The sequence below is a fragment of the Microcaecilia unicolor genome, chromosome 7, assembly GCF_901765095.1.
Source record: "Microcaecilia unicolor chromosome 7, aMicUni1.1, whole genome shotgun sequence".
Taxonomy (NCBI): domain Eukaryota; kingdom Metazoa; phylum Chordata; class Amphibia; order Gymnophiona; family Siphonopidae; genus Microcaecilia; species Microcaecilia unicolor.
This window is the reverse complement of record NC_044037.1, coordinates 49923370-49938489: the sequence shown is the minus strand read 5'-3', so window position 1 is coordinate 49938489 and position 15120 is coordinate 49923370. Positions and strand designations below refer to the sequence as shown.

The 15120-nt window shown below is 42.1% G+C and overlaps 1 protein-coding gene across 3 annotated transcripts in view; it reads left to right on the top strand.

Annotated features, from left to right (window-relative positions):
- The window catches only part of PLS3 (plastin 3), a 263150-nt gene that overhangs the window by 146748 nt on the left and 101282 nt on the right, over window positions 1-15120 (top strand). The window contains exon 1 of one of the 3 annotated variants that reach the window (XM_030208873.1): window positions 14559-14645. The exons of the other annotated variants lie outside the window; for them this stretch is intronic. The gene's annotated coding sequence lies outside the window, so the exon portion shown is untranslated. Of the gene's footprint in view, window positions 1-14558; window positions 14646-15120 lie in introns of those variants that run through there. 3 annotated transcript variants of the gene reach the window in all.

Sequence of the window (15120 nt, the reverse complement as noted above, 5' to 3'; positions counted from 1 at the left end):
AACGCCTCTGGAGGAAATCTCGCACCCATTCAGATTTCCTTCACTACAAATTCATGCTATCCTCCTTCCACTCCTCCCTATTCCTTGCCAAACAGGACTATTACACCTAATTGACCAATTCTCTCAGCTCCAACCCCGTCGTCTCTTCGCCACCCTTAACTCCCTCCTCAAAGTGCCCTCCGCTCCTACCCCCCCCCCCCCCGCTCTCTCCTCAATCACTGGCCGATTACTTCCGCGACAAGGTGCAAAAGATCAACCTTGAGTTCACTACCAAACCATCTCCTCCTCTTCACCCTTCAACCCTGTCCCTCGACCAACCCTCTCCCTCGACCAACCAACCCAGGCCTCTTTCTCCTCCTTTCCTGACATCACCGAGGAGGAAACCGCTCGCCTTCTTTCCTCCTCGAAAAGTACCACCTGTTCCTCTGATCCCATCCCCACCAACTTACTTAACACCATCTCTCATACTGTCACCCCCTCCATCTGTGCTATCCTCAACCTCTCTCTCTCCACTGCAACTGTCCCTGACACCTTCAAGCACGCCGTAGTCACACCTCTCCTCAAAAAACCATCACTTGACCCTACCTGTCCCTCCAACTACCGCCCCATCTCCCTCCTACCCTTCCTCTCCAAAATACTTGAGCGTGGGTTCCAAGATGGCGCTTTGACCGGACGCACCTGAGTTTGCTGCTGAGGTAACTCCGTTGTTTAGCAACTTCGCTACCTCTGTAGCCTCGTCCTCTACGATGGGGAAACGGAGGGGGAAAGTCAAGGAGCATTCCTCGGTTCCTGAAGCACCTTTGGCGTGGCGGCAGACGACCCTGCAGTTCCCGAGGCAACAACCGGGACCTCGGGGAACTTCGACCCCTTCTGCAGCTCTCGACGCGTCGGCGTCGATCGAGAGCGCTAACGGGGCTTCTCTGAGCCCTGTGGAGCGCATTGCTCCGCCTCAGCCCGGAAGGGAGTTGCTGACAGCCCAAGCAGAGACGGAGACCGAAGGGGTTCAACCTATTCTGCTCGAGGGAAGGTCTGCAGCGACAGAGAATGAACTCCAACCAAGAGAAACACTAATTCAATCTGCACTACAGGTATTTCCTCAGGACATCGTTACTAAATTGTCTCAAGTTGGGGCTCAAACTCAATCCCCGTCTGGAGCTAGTGGCGTGGTCAGACCAACAATTGTGACACTAGAGTCACTATGGGACATGGTCTACAACATTCAAACCTCTATGCAAACTACTTTAAAAGAAAATACTGACAATATAAAAACTCTTTCTGAAGCTGCGCTACTCCAAGCACAGGTGTCTGCACAGCAGTCCTCGAAATTGGAAAATACGAACACTAAATTGCAAGAAATGGGAACTTTAGAGACTGCATTGGTTAAGGATAACAATTTTTTGCATAAACGAATGGAGTATTTGGAGAATCAGGCTAGGAGACTTAACCTTAGGTTTCTTAATTTCCCTAAATCCCCTTTAATTCCACCTGTTGAAATGGTCAAAAAATATATGGTGGACATTCTTGGAATGGATAAGGATTAGTTACCCCCCATAACACGGGCCTATTACATCTGGAACCCAAAGGGGGGCGATGGAAACCCCCCAGTGGAGAGGGATGGAATGAATCTGACTTCATTCCTCGAGAGTTCACTGGAAATTATTACTCAGAGATCTACTATGCTGGTCACTTTTGTTCTGGAGCCTGATCGCAATGCTATATTAAGACTTTCCTTAAGACATTTAGAAAATCTGTTTATGGGATCAAAGATCCGTATTTTTCCAGATCTCTCAAAGCCTACACAAACTAGACGCAGGGCCTTTTTGGAACAGCGTCCTAGAGCGTTGGCATTGGGAATAAATTTTGTATTACGATTTCCTTGTACATGTAATTTACTGCTTGAGGGTAAACAGTTTCAATTTGTGGACCCTAAACAGTTAAAAGAATTTCTTGATGCTAGAGTAGACATGAATGTTGTATGCCCTCCATAAATAGCAGGCTAGGGTCGTTAACCCGAGGTAGCAATTGGTAGATTATTTTTCTTAAATACCTTATGTTACTTATATTTCTGGACTCTTGGAACCAAATTTTTCTAATTTGTGGACGAATAGGCCTTAAGATTTACCTTTATATGGACTTCCTGATTGTAATGCCGATTGCATATTTACAATTTGTAGTGAAATAATGAAATATACTAATAAATAAATAAAATAAAAAAACAAAATACTTGAGCGTGCCGTTCACAGCCGCTGCCTTGATTTTTCTCTCCTCTCATGCCATCCTCGATCCACTTCAATCCAGTTTTCGCCCTCTACACTCGACAAACAGCACTCTCTAAAATCTGTAATGACCTGTTCCTTGCCAAATCCAGAGGCCACTACTCCATCCTCATCCTCCTCGTTCGCTATCCGCCGCTTTTGATACTGTCAATCATGATTTACTCCTTGCCACACTGTCCTCATTCGGGTTCCAGGGCTCTGTCCTCTCCTGGTTCTCCTCCTATCTCTCCCACCGCACCTTCAGAGTTCACTCTCATGGATCTTCCTCCACCCCCATCCCGCTATCTGGTGTTCCCCAGGGATCTGTCCTTGGACCCCTTCTCTTCTCAATCTACACCTCTTCCCTGGGCTCCCTCATCTCATCTCATGGCTTCCAGTATCATGTCTATGCGGACGACACCCAGCTGTATCTCTCCACACCAGACATCACCGCGGAGACCCAGGCAAAGGTATTGGCCTGCTTAACCGACATTGCTACATGGATGTCCAACCGCCACCTGAAACTGGACATGTCCAAGACTGAGCTCATCGTCTTTCCACCAAAACCCACTTCTCCTCTTCCTCCACTTTCTATCTCAGTTGATAACACCCTCATCCCTCCGTCTCATCTGCCTGCAACCTCGGAGTCATCTTTGACTCCTCCTTCTCGGCACACACCCAGCAGATAGCCAAGACCTGTCGCTTCTTCCTCTTCAACATCAGCAAAATTCGCCCTTTCCTCTCTGAACACGCCACCTGAACTCTTGTCCACACTCTCATTACCTCTCGCCTTGACTACTGCAAGTTACTCCTCACCGGACTCCCACTTAGCCATCTATCCCCCCTTCAATCTGTTCAGAACTCTGCTGCACGTCTTATATTCCGCCAGAACCGATATACTCATATCACCCCTCTTATCAGGTCACTTCACTGGCTTCCAATCCGATACCACATTCAGTTCAAGCTTCTCCTTCTTACCTACAAATGTACTCAGTCTGCTGCCCCTCACTACCTCTCTACCCTCATCTCCCCTTATGTTCCCACCCGAAACCTCCGTTCACAGGACAAATCCCTCCTCTCAGTACCCTTCTCCACCACTGCCAGTTTCAGACTCCGCCCATTCTGCCTCACCTCACCCTATGCCTGGAACAACCTTCCTGAGCTATTACGTCAAGCCCCCTCCCTGCCCATCGTCAAGTCTTGGCTTAAAGCCCACCTCTTCAATGCTGCCTTCGGCACCTAACTCTTACCTTCTGGATATCCAGACTGCCCCAATTTGACTGCCCCTATCGAACTGACTATTCACTTGTCCTTTAGATTGTAAGCTCTTTGAGCAGGGCCCGTCCTTTTATGTTAAATTGTACAGCGCTGCGTAACCCTAGTAGCGCTTTAGAAATGTTTAGTAGTAGGGTGCATGTGGAACATGGCTGCATAACTTCTTGCTGTCTGCTGTATGTGTGTTGCCTTATGTGGGCACAGGTATGTGTGTTGCCTTTATTTGTATTTGTGTCTGTAACGTGGAGGAAAGAGCAGTGGTAACCAAAGATTCTTTTGGTTTGGAAAGAATATCAAAATTAAATCAAATGTGATATGTCTTACCCTTAGATGTCATTGTGAACAGAGGTCAAAGTATGGATTGTAGAATTTAACCACAGGGAGTTTCTGCCCTTAGGTGGCAAATATTATGCTTCACTACTAGGAGGTTGTACACGTTACAGCTAGAAATTAACTACAGGGTTCAATCACTAGGTATCGCTGTATATAGCAAACGTTAAAGTTATACAGTGAAATTTCTTCCAACAAAGAAAATGCCTGAATCACTAAGAACTAGCCCAGTAATAAGAGTCTGGTGGGGGGGGTGGGGTACATGATGGTGAAAGCTTGCAAAGCATTCCTTATGGAATAATTTCAACCCTTCTGCATGTCTGTATGTGCCTGATATAAAAGGTGCAGTTCCCTAAGAACTATTTAATAATGAATCAGTATCTTTATGCTGCAGCTGCTGAAACTGTTTTTCCTGTAGAAATGTATTGTACCAATTATTTTTTGAGAGTTTAAGTGCACTCTACAATCTCGATGAGGCTCACTTCCAAACTGTATTTTCAGATTAACATTTTTTGACCCCCTTATGTATAATTTCTCTCCAATATTATGTTGGAAAGATTGGAAGAATAAAGTTGCAGTGCCAGGGGTACATAATGTACAGGTTTCCAAATAACCTCTCAAGGGAGGATTTTTTTTTTTTTTTTAAATCTCAATCTCTTATTTAATATTGTGCCAGAGTTTTTTCTTCTGGAATTCATAGGGGGATATATATATATTTAAAACAGGCATCCTACCAAAGTGAGTTTGGAAATGTCTAAATCAGACTAGCGGCATCCAAAATGAGTAGGACTTTCTGCCACATCATCTTAGTCTCTAGTTATATCTCCTGCCACTTAGTGATCATCAGTTTTTGTGGTCTTTCTGTTGTATCACAGATACCAGTAACCTGGTTTAGCTATTGTTAGCAGCAGGATACTGGCTTAGATGGACCTTTGGATCATACGCAGGTAATTATGCCTTACCACTACTTAGTATTACATTCATCGGTTTGTAGGAATGTCCCGGGGACCAGAGCTGTCGGGGGCTCCTGATCTTATTTTGTCCCTGGTACAATGACATTAAATTCAGTTTCTGGTGGACAAATTGTGCTATAAGTTGTCTGTGTACCGGCACAATGCACTCATTTCCAGTTCTGTGCTACATTTGCCTTTCTGGACTTTTTTTTTTTGCTTGTTTTAATAGAGTGCGGGGAATAGTTTCTTTCCCTGTTTTTTTTTTTTCTTTTTTTTTTCTTCAGGTTTCCTCCATACCGTTGTTTTGAGTAGTTGTTGCTTTAAAAGGTTAAGGCAGCAGCGTCTACTGGACACCTTTTTAGTAGAACAGGAAGAGGGGAGGGTGGTGTCATGAGCTTTCTTTCCCATATTCAGAGATGTTTTGCCACTGTATGGCTCATTCGTTGTGTTTGGCACAAGCTCCAGTACAGCATTAGTCAAGCACTAGAGGAGTGGCTTCCTGATGCTGTCCAGAGCCTCACCAGCACAATTATTTCCACTAAAATTTCAGTGGCTAGACACTGGTTAAAAATGACTTCCTTATCTAAAGATAGCTTTAAAGCTTAGGTGCATGGACCTATTTTATACTTTAGTTTGCTCTCTAGGCATGATGAGTAAAATTAATAGTATAATAGTCGCATACAGTCGGCTCACATTATCCGCCTTGAATACTTTTAGCAATACATTGGTAAGAAGAAGCAAAACTTTGCAAATCTGGGTTGATGGAAAAGCTCTTTTATCATGCTTCTTAAATCGGATGACTGATTCTCATTATTTGGTATTAGCAGACACCTTCAAAACACTTGCTATAGCCTCTGGGACGCTGCACACTTTTTTTTTTGTTACATTTGTACCCCGCTCTTTCCCACTCATGGGGGCGGGCTCAATGCGGCTTACATGGGGCAATGCTTTCTTCCTCAGCTCCTATGGTACTACTGATGTTCTATTCCACTTAGGTTCTTCAGGGCACCACAGCTGTTTGGCTCCTGTAGCCTGTATAGTATGCCTGCTTCAGCGACTCTGCTCTTTGGCTACCACTCACTACATCCTGCATCCCCCCCCTCCCCCCAGTGTCTGGTCTCATATCTCCTGAAAATGTATACACAAATTCAGTGTTTCTCAAGCTGGTCCTGGGTTATCCTCTAGCCTTGGCTTTGTTAGGTTTAGTCCTCAATGGCTGCAGACAGATTTTCAGGATATTCCTGATGAATATGCATGAGGGAGATTTGTATGCCTATTATCTCCATTATAAACATACCTGCCTCGTGCGTATTCATTAAGGGTATCCTGAAAAGCTGGCCCATTTGTATCCCCCAAGGACTGAACTTAGATAAGCCTACTCTAGCCAGTCTTTATTCCACCTTCATTAATTCACGTATATTCATTTAAATATGTAGAAATAAGGCTCAGCAGACAAATTGTAGATCAGCGATGCAGGGCTTCAAGTGCTGCAATCAGGTCAGGTTTTCAGGATATCCCTAATGAATATGATTGAGACATCTGCATGGATACTACCTCCACTGTATGCTCTTGAGGCCTGAGTTGCATCCCTCTTAAAGGTAAAAAAATCTTTTTGTTTGACTGAATACACCTTTGATGGACTTCAACAGGTAAGTGAGGAAACAGTTAGTGGGTTGTGTGTGTAGGGTGGTGGTTCTCTGTTCTGTGCTGCGGGCCTGGAGTCTTTGCATAGAGGTCACTTTTCATCTAGTTTATCAGACGTGTGTTAACTGTCAGGCCTGTTGAAGCTATAACTTCTATCTCCATGTCCATGTTTGCTTAACCGATTTATTACCCATTTTTATGAACAATTATCGCCCAAGGCAGTGTGCAGCAGACTGTAATAAAATGGTAAGCAATCAGCCAGGTGAGTTGACTCTATATTCCAGGAAGTTGCAGACCTGTTACAAATACAACTGAGTAAAAGGATGGGGGGAGGGAAGCAGAGTGTCTAACTACATTTTAAAGAACCCTACTGAGATAATGGTGAATGCCAGAATTACACCATATATGCAAAAAAAAAAAAAAAAAAAATTGAAATAAGATATCATTTGAAGCAATAGAAAAGGACAATGAAGACTTGAATTTCCTCACCATTAATCAGACACAGACTATTTTGGAACTGTGAATATACTGTCTGTTGTATCTGCAGGCCTGCCCAGTTTTGACCATTTCATCCTTTTTACTGAGCTGGGTTTGAATATGTTAACATATTCATACCCAGAGTAACTGTGCTTTCTTCAAACATGAATGGAGCATAGCACTTGAATGCTAGTGACAAGATGTGTAGAGTGAGTTGGATAAAAAGGAGTTGCCTACAAGATTGCTATTAATTATAAACAGAAGCAGAAGTTGGTAATTTCTAAACTGTTATTTGTGTCAAGTGCCTCCTGTTCAGACAAGATCCTAATGGCTTTACAGTTTTAAATATTTCAATATAATGTAGGCAGCTAATAGTGCAAATCCTGATGCTTAACTTTTAAGGAATAAATGGAAAGGGGGTGAAGGATGGAGAACCTCGGCAACCTAATAGCCTTTTACACTTTGGTAAACTGATGATATGGTGAAATCAGACTTATTTGATGAAAATGTTTTTCTGTATTGCTTTACTGAATACAGTCCAGTGTGGTGTACAACCTACAGAAAACATAAAAACGTGTGTCAGGGTATCTAGAAAGGGGATGTTGAACTCGCATACCTTCTTAGTTTTTCTGCTGTAAACTATATTATAATTCCTTCCTAGTAATAACTGAATCCTAGAATTCAAAATACAATGGTAGTGATGGGATTCAGTTATATGCTTGATATATTTATATATCTCCTTAACTGGTCTGAAATATCAGCAAAGGTAATCTAGTATATAATAGATGATCAACCCAGCTGTTATCACTCTAAGTTCAAAGTCCATTTCAATTGCACTCCATTCAGTATGTAAAGACACTTTAAAATCCTTCAATTTCCATTTGCAATTTGTTCAAATCATTTTTATCACCAATTTGCAGTGCACAGACGCCTCCACCTACATGCAGAATGTTTCGCAAGTTGGTGCCTCAGGATGTGGTCCGTTCAACTGGAAATTGAAACAGAATGATAACATCTTTAGTAAATATAAAATATACAATGTGAATTATATACCTTAAATACTAAAAGGCGCACACACTGCATTGGTGCCTGCCATATTGATTCCTACCACACCTATAAACTCTCATATTTAAATAAATCACATGCCTCTGAACACCAATTACTTTCACCCAATGATGTCATTCAACAGTCAGATGGCCGCAGACCAATCTGTTTCTAGATTCAGACCTCCTGGGAAAACTGTTCCCAATGTGAATATCCACCACTGCTCTTTGTAATTAAGTAGGCTGTCTATATCCCACACTATCTAAAATTCTTGGCAATTCACACTAAAATCAACATGAATTAAAACAAACATAAATCTCTTAAAGCTCTCTGGCCACAAATAATTATAAGTGTACATGTGTCAAAACATTCTAGAAAAACTATAACCATTCCTGATATAATCAAACAAAAAGCTTTGTGAAAAATAAACAAAAAAGTCTTTCGCAGTGTAGGAAACATTTAAAGGCCTTATGTTACACAGCTCCATAGTCCATAACACTGGTTCAGCAATATAAAAAAACAGAAGCTCAATATCCCTCCAACGTAATATTAGGAAATGATGGTACATTCCAAAGAGGTTTCTTTGTAGATTCCAGCGAGGAGGATAAGTGCATAATGAGGTGGTAATTGATGATGGAGCATGATTACCTAGGACTTTGTGAATAAGACTTAGAATTTTAAACTGGATGCGCCATTTGACAGATAATCAGTAGAGGCTGTTGAGCACTGGAGAAATGTGCTCAAATTTAGACAGACCCTTCAATATCCTTGCTGCCACGGTTTGAGGTACCTGCAGCACTCTATGCCGAATCGGACACTCTCGGAAGCAGAATGTTGCAGTAATCAAAATGTGGCATTACTAGTGCTTGGTCTACAGTCTGAAAATTATCTAATATTAACAGTTCCTGGAATCTTCTAATAACTTTTTAGAATCTAAAAGATTTTCTGATGTTTTGCAACGTTCCTGAAGACAGGAATCTCAAAACCATCTCTAGGTAGCAAGCCTCATTAACAGTAGCGATAAGACCTTCTATAACGTACTTGGAGGGAAAATTAGAATTACATCCTGAGAGAAACAATATTTGTGTTTTGTCCATATTCCAATTTAAATTTATGTTCTGTCAACCAAGCTTGAATCTTATGCAAACAAACTACCAGGAAATTTTATACCTCTGCTGGCGTTCACTCAGCAGGGAAAAAGATAGGCAAATCATCTGCATACAAACTACTGAACCTTTAAACAGGAAAGAAGTCTGCAGATGGATGTCATGTAGATATTAGATAATACAAGAGCAAGGAACGATCCTTGGAACTCCCAATGTAAGTTCCTTTTAATCAACGCAATTCTCTCCTTGTATTCAGTTCTCTTAAGACTTGAAAACTAGCAAAATCTTAATATCCTGAAGCATAAACCTTGGCACACAGCACACCCTGAAGCCTCTTTCTTTTTCTGATATTTTCTTTATTGCATAAACACATCAATGTATTCAGTCAGAAGGGGTGCTTCATAGCACAGACTTCGTTATTTTGGGCTTGAACAATGCTTGGAGGTAGAAGTCTGAGGAAAAACAATTCTATTGCTGAGGTGGAAAACAGATGAACAGGCAGAGACAACTCAGAAATGGATGCCTGGAACGTGCTATATCTTATTGACAAGATATATTTTACAAGGTGAAAAAACAAGTTCTCTTCAGGGAGTTTATCAGGCCAAGTACTGACAGAAAACAAGATGGAGAAAGTTTCAAAGCTAGAACAAAGGGAAAAGCAGGGGGGCTCCCAAGCCCAAAGAACAAGAGCATAAAGACCAATGAGACAGAGCCATCAGGTAGCAAGGCAGTCAAGCTAGGCTGAGAAGAAGAGGTTCAGGCAACATTACATCAATACGTTTCTGCACTTGCTGTGAACTATATTACACATTGCTCCTCTAACTTAGATAGATCTGCAGTAACGCATTAAACTCATTTCAGGAATACTGTTGGGATAATACACTGAGTAAAACACGAGTTATAAATATTGGAGTTTCATATAAAAGTTTATTGTTAATAGTTATGCAACTGCACAGTAATTATACATGTACACATTATAAATATAGGAGAAGACAAGAAGGAAGGGATAGGGGAGAAAAGTTTGGAAAACATTGATGGACGTTTCAGGTTTAGTAATGTGTACTAGACTTCGCTGTTATACGATTTATATTGACTGAGATGGAATTGTATACCATGTGACCTCATCAATAAAAAAACTGTTGAAACACAAACGCATTTCAGGAACCTACTATAACTGAGACAAGGCTGTCAAAGGACAGAACACCTTGCTGCAACCTAAAGAATTCTTCTGATGAGAAAAGAGAACCAATTCAGAATCTTTCCAGCAATACCTACAGATTTTAATTGATCCCACAGTACTCCATGATGTACTGTATCAGAAGCTGCTGTAATATTTAAAACTACCACATTCAAAGCCTGAAATTAAATTCAGTTGAAAATTTAAAATCTAAAGCCAATTTGGAAATCATCCAAGATATGTTCCTAGAGAGAATCAGTTTAAAAAAAAAAAAAAAAAAAAGAGTAATTTTGTTTGCAGGTTGTCTCTTAACTTGTTGCTTTTTGATCTCTCTGGTATTAGCACATAATTTTAAGCCAACTGGCACCCCTCATAGACAAATGTCAGTTTTTTGCTAAATGATCTGCTTTTGCTTAGTAGTAATAGACGTACACACTGGAGATTTGACATTTTTCTCTTCACTGAGCTTGCCTTATAAATGGGTTGTACTACTACTATTAATTTCTTTTGTGCTATTACATAGGCAGTGTACACATTATCTTTTCTGCTGAGCCTACTCAGTTCTCATGCCCAGTGGTCCTCCAAAAATAGTACAAAAACAATCAGACTGAATGTGGAATTTAAATACCTTAAGTTTTGTATTGACTTTCCAAGGTGGCTAATTCAAGCCTAATTTAGCTTCCCAATGCAGTAACCAGAATGTGCATACATTTCTGCCAGGCTTATTTTACATAGCAACAGGGCAGAGTACACCAGAAGCATGCTCGCAAGGGTCTGTGCTGTTTTATCCAAAAACCTCCTGTTGACCTCTAATTGACACTAGCGCAGGCCCAACTTCAGTCTCCCCTCCACATAAATCCTCCCAACCTCAGAAACCTCTCTGGTGGGTCTTTGACCTGCGTGTCCCCCCCCCCCCCACCACCACCACCACCACCAAAGAAAGTTTCTGTGACAAGTGGGACCATCCTCAGCCCCACCAAAATTACCCTGGTTGCCCAAAGTGGACCATCAAAATCCCCACAGTGAGACTTTAAAGTTGTGAAGCAAGATTGAGGTCCACCTGCTCCCGCCTGTGCACAGATGTGTTTAGAATATGATAACACCTGGCCCCAAGATGGCAGTGCAGATTTTTTGGATGAGTGACTATTGCTGCTTCTTTCCAACTTTAGAATTGTACTGTTGGAGTTCAAGGAAGAGGGTATTGGGGGTTCACATATACCCCTGGGGTATTTCTGGTGGTTTTGGATGGGGAGGAGCCCATGGGTAACCGAGGAAGTTATTGGGGACAAGAAGCCTTGGGAGTATGGATTAGAGGGAAGTCTTCTTTCTGCACCACTTCCTGTTCCTGTGTAGGCGGGACGATGCAGAAGGAAGACTTCTGAGGCCAGCAGTCAGTGAGACTGCCTTGACCTGCAATGCTGCTGGAAAATCAGAAGACTGTCCTGCCGAAAGGCATGAAGAGAAGGGCAAGACACCAGACCATGGATGAGGGAAGGGAGACAGATACTGGGCTGGGGGGAGGGGGAGGATGTCTGAGGGGGAAGGAGAGAAAGAGATGGATATAGCTGGGGGGAGGGAAGTCCAAGGGGGGAGAGAAATGCACTTCACTTGCAAAGGGGGGGGGTCTGGGGGGGAGAGAAATACAGAGGATGCACCCATTGGGGGGAGGTCCAATGAGGGGTGAGAGAGAAAGAGATAGATATTGCACCCATGGCAGAGTGGGGGCTTGAGAGAACAAAAAAAGGCCATATTGTGGGGCGTGGGAGTGAGAAAAGAGAGCTTGAATGAAAGGGTAGGGAAATATGCTGAACCCATAGAGGGAAAGAGATGCTGGGATGAGAGGTGGGATAGTGACAGAGAGAACAGAAGAAAAGAGTAAGAGACTGGATGTGGGAGGGGGGAGATGCTGTTCCAGGGGAGAGATGCTGGCCCTGGGATGTGAGATGGAGAAGCTGTACACAGGGAGGGACATGGACAGGAGACCCTGGAAAGGGCAGAAGATGGTTGTGACTTGGGGGTAGAGAAGGGGAACAGAGCAAAAAAAAAAAATGGATGGGGAGGGGAAGAAGGGGAACAGAGTAAAAGATGGATGGGACTTGGTAGGAGGAAGAAGGGGAACAGTAGAAGGCAGATGACACTAGGAGGTGAAGGGGGGAGGGAAACTGAGTAGAAGATGGAATTCACTAGGGGGTAGGGGAGACAAGGGGAACATAGCTTGCTACAGCCCTGATGGAGGATGCTGGACATGGGTGAGTAGGAAGAGTTGCTGCACTTGTGGGGGGAGTAATAAAACAATGGGGGGTGCTGAATATTGGATGAGGACTGAGAAGGGGGTATGTGCTGGATATGGGAAGTACAGAGATTTATTTATTTATTTATTTTATTTATTTATTTGTTGCTTATATCCCACATTTTCCCACTCGTGCAGGCTCAATGTGGCTTACAGTAAATTAAATAAAAGTACAAACTATAAAGATAAAGATAAAGATGAGATGCTGACATGGGAGGGAGGGACACAGAGGAATGCTGGATATGAGGGTAAGTAGGGTGATGGCGAAATCCTGGATGGAGGTGAGGGAAAGAGGATATGGATGGAGAGAATATGGATGAAGGGGAAAGAAGATACTGGTCAGAGGAGTGAAAATAGAGGGTGCTGTACAGAAAGGAGAAAAGAGAAGGTGCTGGAAGGGAGGGGAGAGTTAGCAAAAAAAAAAAAAAAAAAGAATAGGATGAAGAATGGGATGGCTAGGGTGAGGAAGATGAAAAGTTATAGGTAGGTATGGCAAAAAAAAAAAAAAGGAAGATTGAAGACTGAATAGTAAGAATGAATGAGCAGATAGAAAAGATCAAAGGCAAAGATGGATATAGGAGAGGAAGTGAAGAAGGCAGGAAGGGAGAGAAGAAGTGACAGATGGACTAGAGATTAAGAAAAGACAAGGAAACAAACTGGAGACTGCGACAAACATGATTTGCAAAAAAAACAAAACAACCAGAGAAAGGTAGAAAGAATTTTATTCTTAATTCAGTGAATAGAAAATGTCAATTTTACAGTAAATTTATACTTCTTTCTTTTTTGTGCAGGGTGCTGTTTCTTTTTCTCTAGTGTTGCACTGCCTGTGGAGTGTGGCTTCTTGAGATTTAAATGTAATTTTTGTTTACATATTCATATTTTAACTTTGTACTCACTTATTCTGTGCCTGGGTCTTTGTTCAGTGTGACTTAAGCCAGGTACTGCATGGAGTTTCTGTTCTAGCATCTATAATAATTCAGCTTCCTAAAAGGCATATTGATGTTCCAGGTCCCACTGCAATATTTACTGTGTTAACATTTTCCAAGGTAGGGTCCTTGTTGTATTACTTCTGTAAGCTAGAGGTGGAATGGTAAAGTAGATTAGCTCTATAAGACCTGAGTGATTTTTGTAGGCTTTGTGTTATAGGTACTTCACAATATACTGCGGATTGGAGAGGGTCTTTGTTTTGCTGAGAACACCAAAATCAACTTTTTTTGTAGGGTGAATTCCTGGGGAAATGCCCTTTTTCTGCTTTGCATCCGTTCATAGAGGAGGAGCTATGGGGGTTTCTGTGGATGCAAAAAAAAAAAAAAAGTTTTAACAGCTTTGTTTAGTCCAGTGTACAGTATTAGGGGTTGGTATTTTTTTTAGATTTCTTTGGTATATCTTTAAACTACTACTTCAAAGGTATTTACCTGTTTTATATTATAAAGCAAGTGGAAGGATATATACCATTGTAGTAGTTATTTTGCAAGATACTGTGATGTATGTTGAGATGTTGACCAGGCTCAAGTCTACTATAATGGCAAAGTTTGTTATAGAATGTGACTATAAGTTTTTCCAAAGTTTCCATAAGTGTGTGTGACGTTTATGTTGATGCAGGATAGCTGTTGGCCAGAGTATGTACTTAAAATTCTATCAAGTGCACTGTAAAGTATTATTTGAGTATATCAAGCACCTTTATGCCTTGTTTCCACCCCCCCCCCCTCATTAAGTCTGTTCCCCTGCTCCCAAAATGTCAGGTTTGGCTACTCCACTGCCTGTAAGAGAGGGCATGATGGTGGCAGATAACACTGGTATGCTGAGGGATGGAGAGGACAGGCTTGCAGGCACTGGTTTGGTAAATAATGTGTGTTATAATAGTCGTCAGAATTGGGCAGGGAGGGTTTTTGAAGCGAGAGCTGTTGCTGAGATTTGTCATAAGTTCTTATTAGCTGGCAGAAAGTGTTGTGACTTGCTGAGTGGAATTGCAGAAGAGTGGAATGCTGGATTTCCAGATTTGATCTCCAGAGCTGGGTGGGGCCTGGGAGAAGCTTCCAGTTGTACAGAGGATGCAGAAGGGACAGGTTTGCTCGGTTTCTGACTGAGGAGGGGGTAAGATAATTGCCTTTATCACTTTTGCAATAGTGTCCTCTAGATGGAGGAAATGCTTGTGGCTTGGAATGTGTACAGACTCAAAAGCCTTTCTTTTTAAAAAAAAAAACAAAAAAAAAACTTTCTACTCATGACCAGCCACCGCCTTCTAAGAGAAATAGAGCAACATAGCTACAAGTTAGCTTGAAGCAAATATGTGGGTGGTTTTATGTGTGTTCTGTATTTACTCAGATTAAATTTGACATAGATTATTTTGGACATTGTCAAGCACTGTGCTTTCCACTTTATATTTGTGACATTCCTTGAACTGCTCTACAGATCTGAAAATGAAGCATCTTCTTAAACTAAACCATAAAGCTGTGACCGATGTCAGTGGGTGTTAGTGTAAGAGAGACGGTGGAGCCTTTGAGCACTTGCAACAGCATGAAGGGCTTTCTGGCAAATGCTGTTCAATGGCAGTTTGGCTGATATGTCT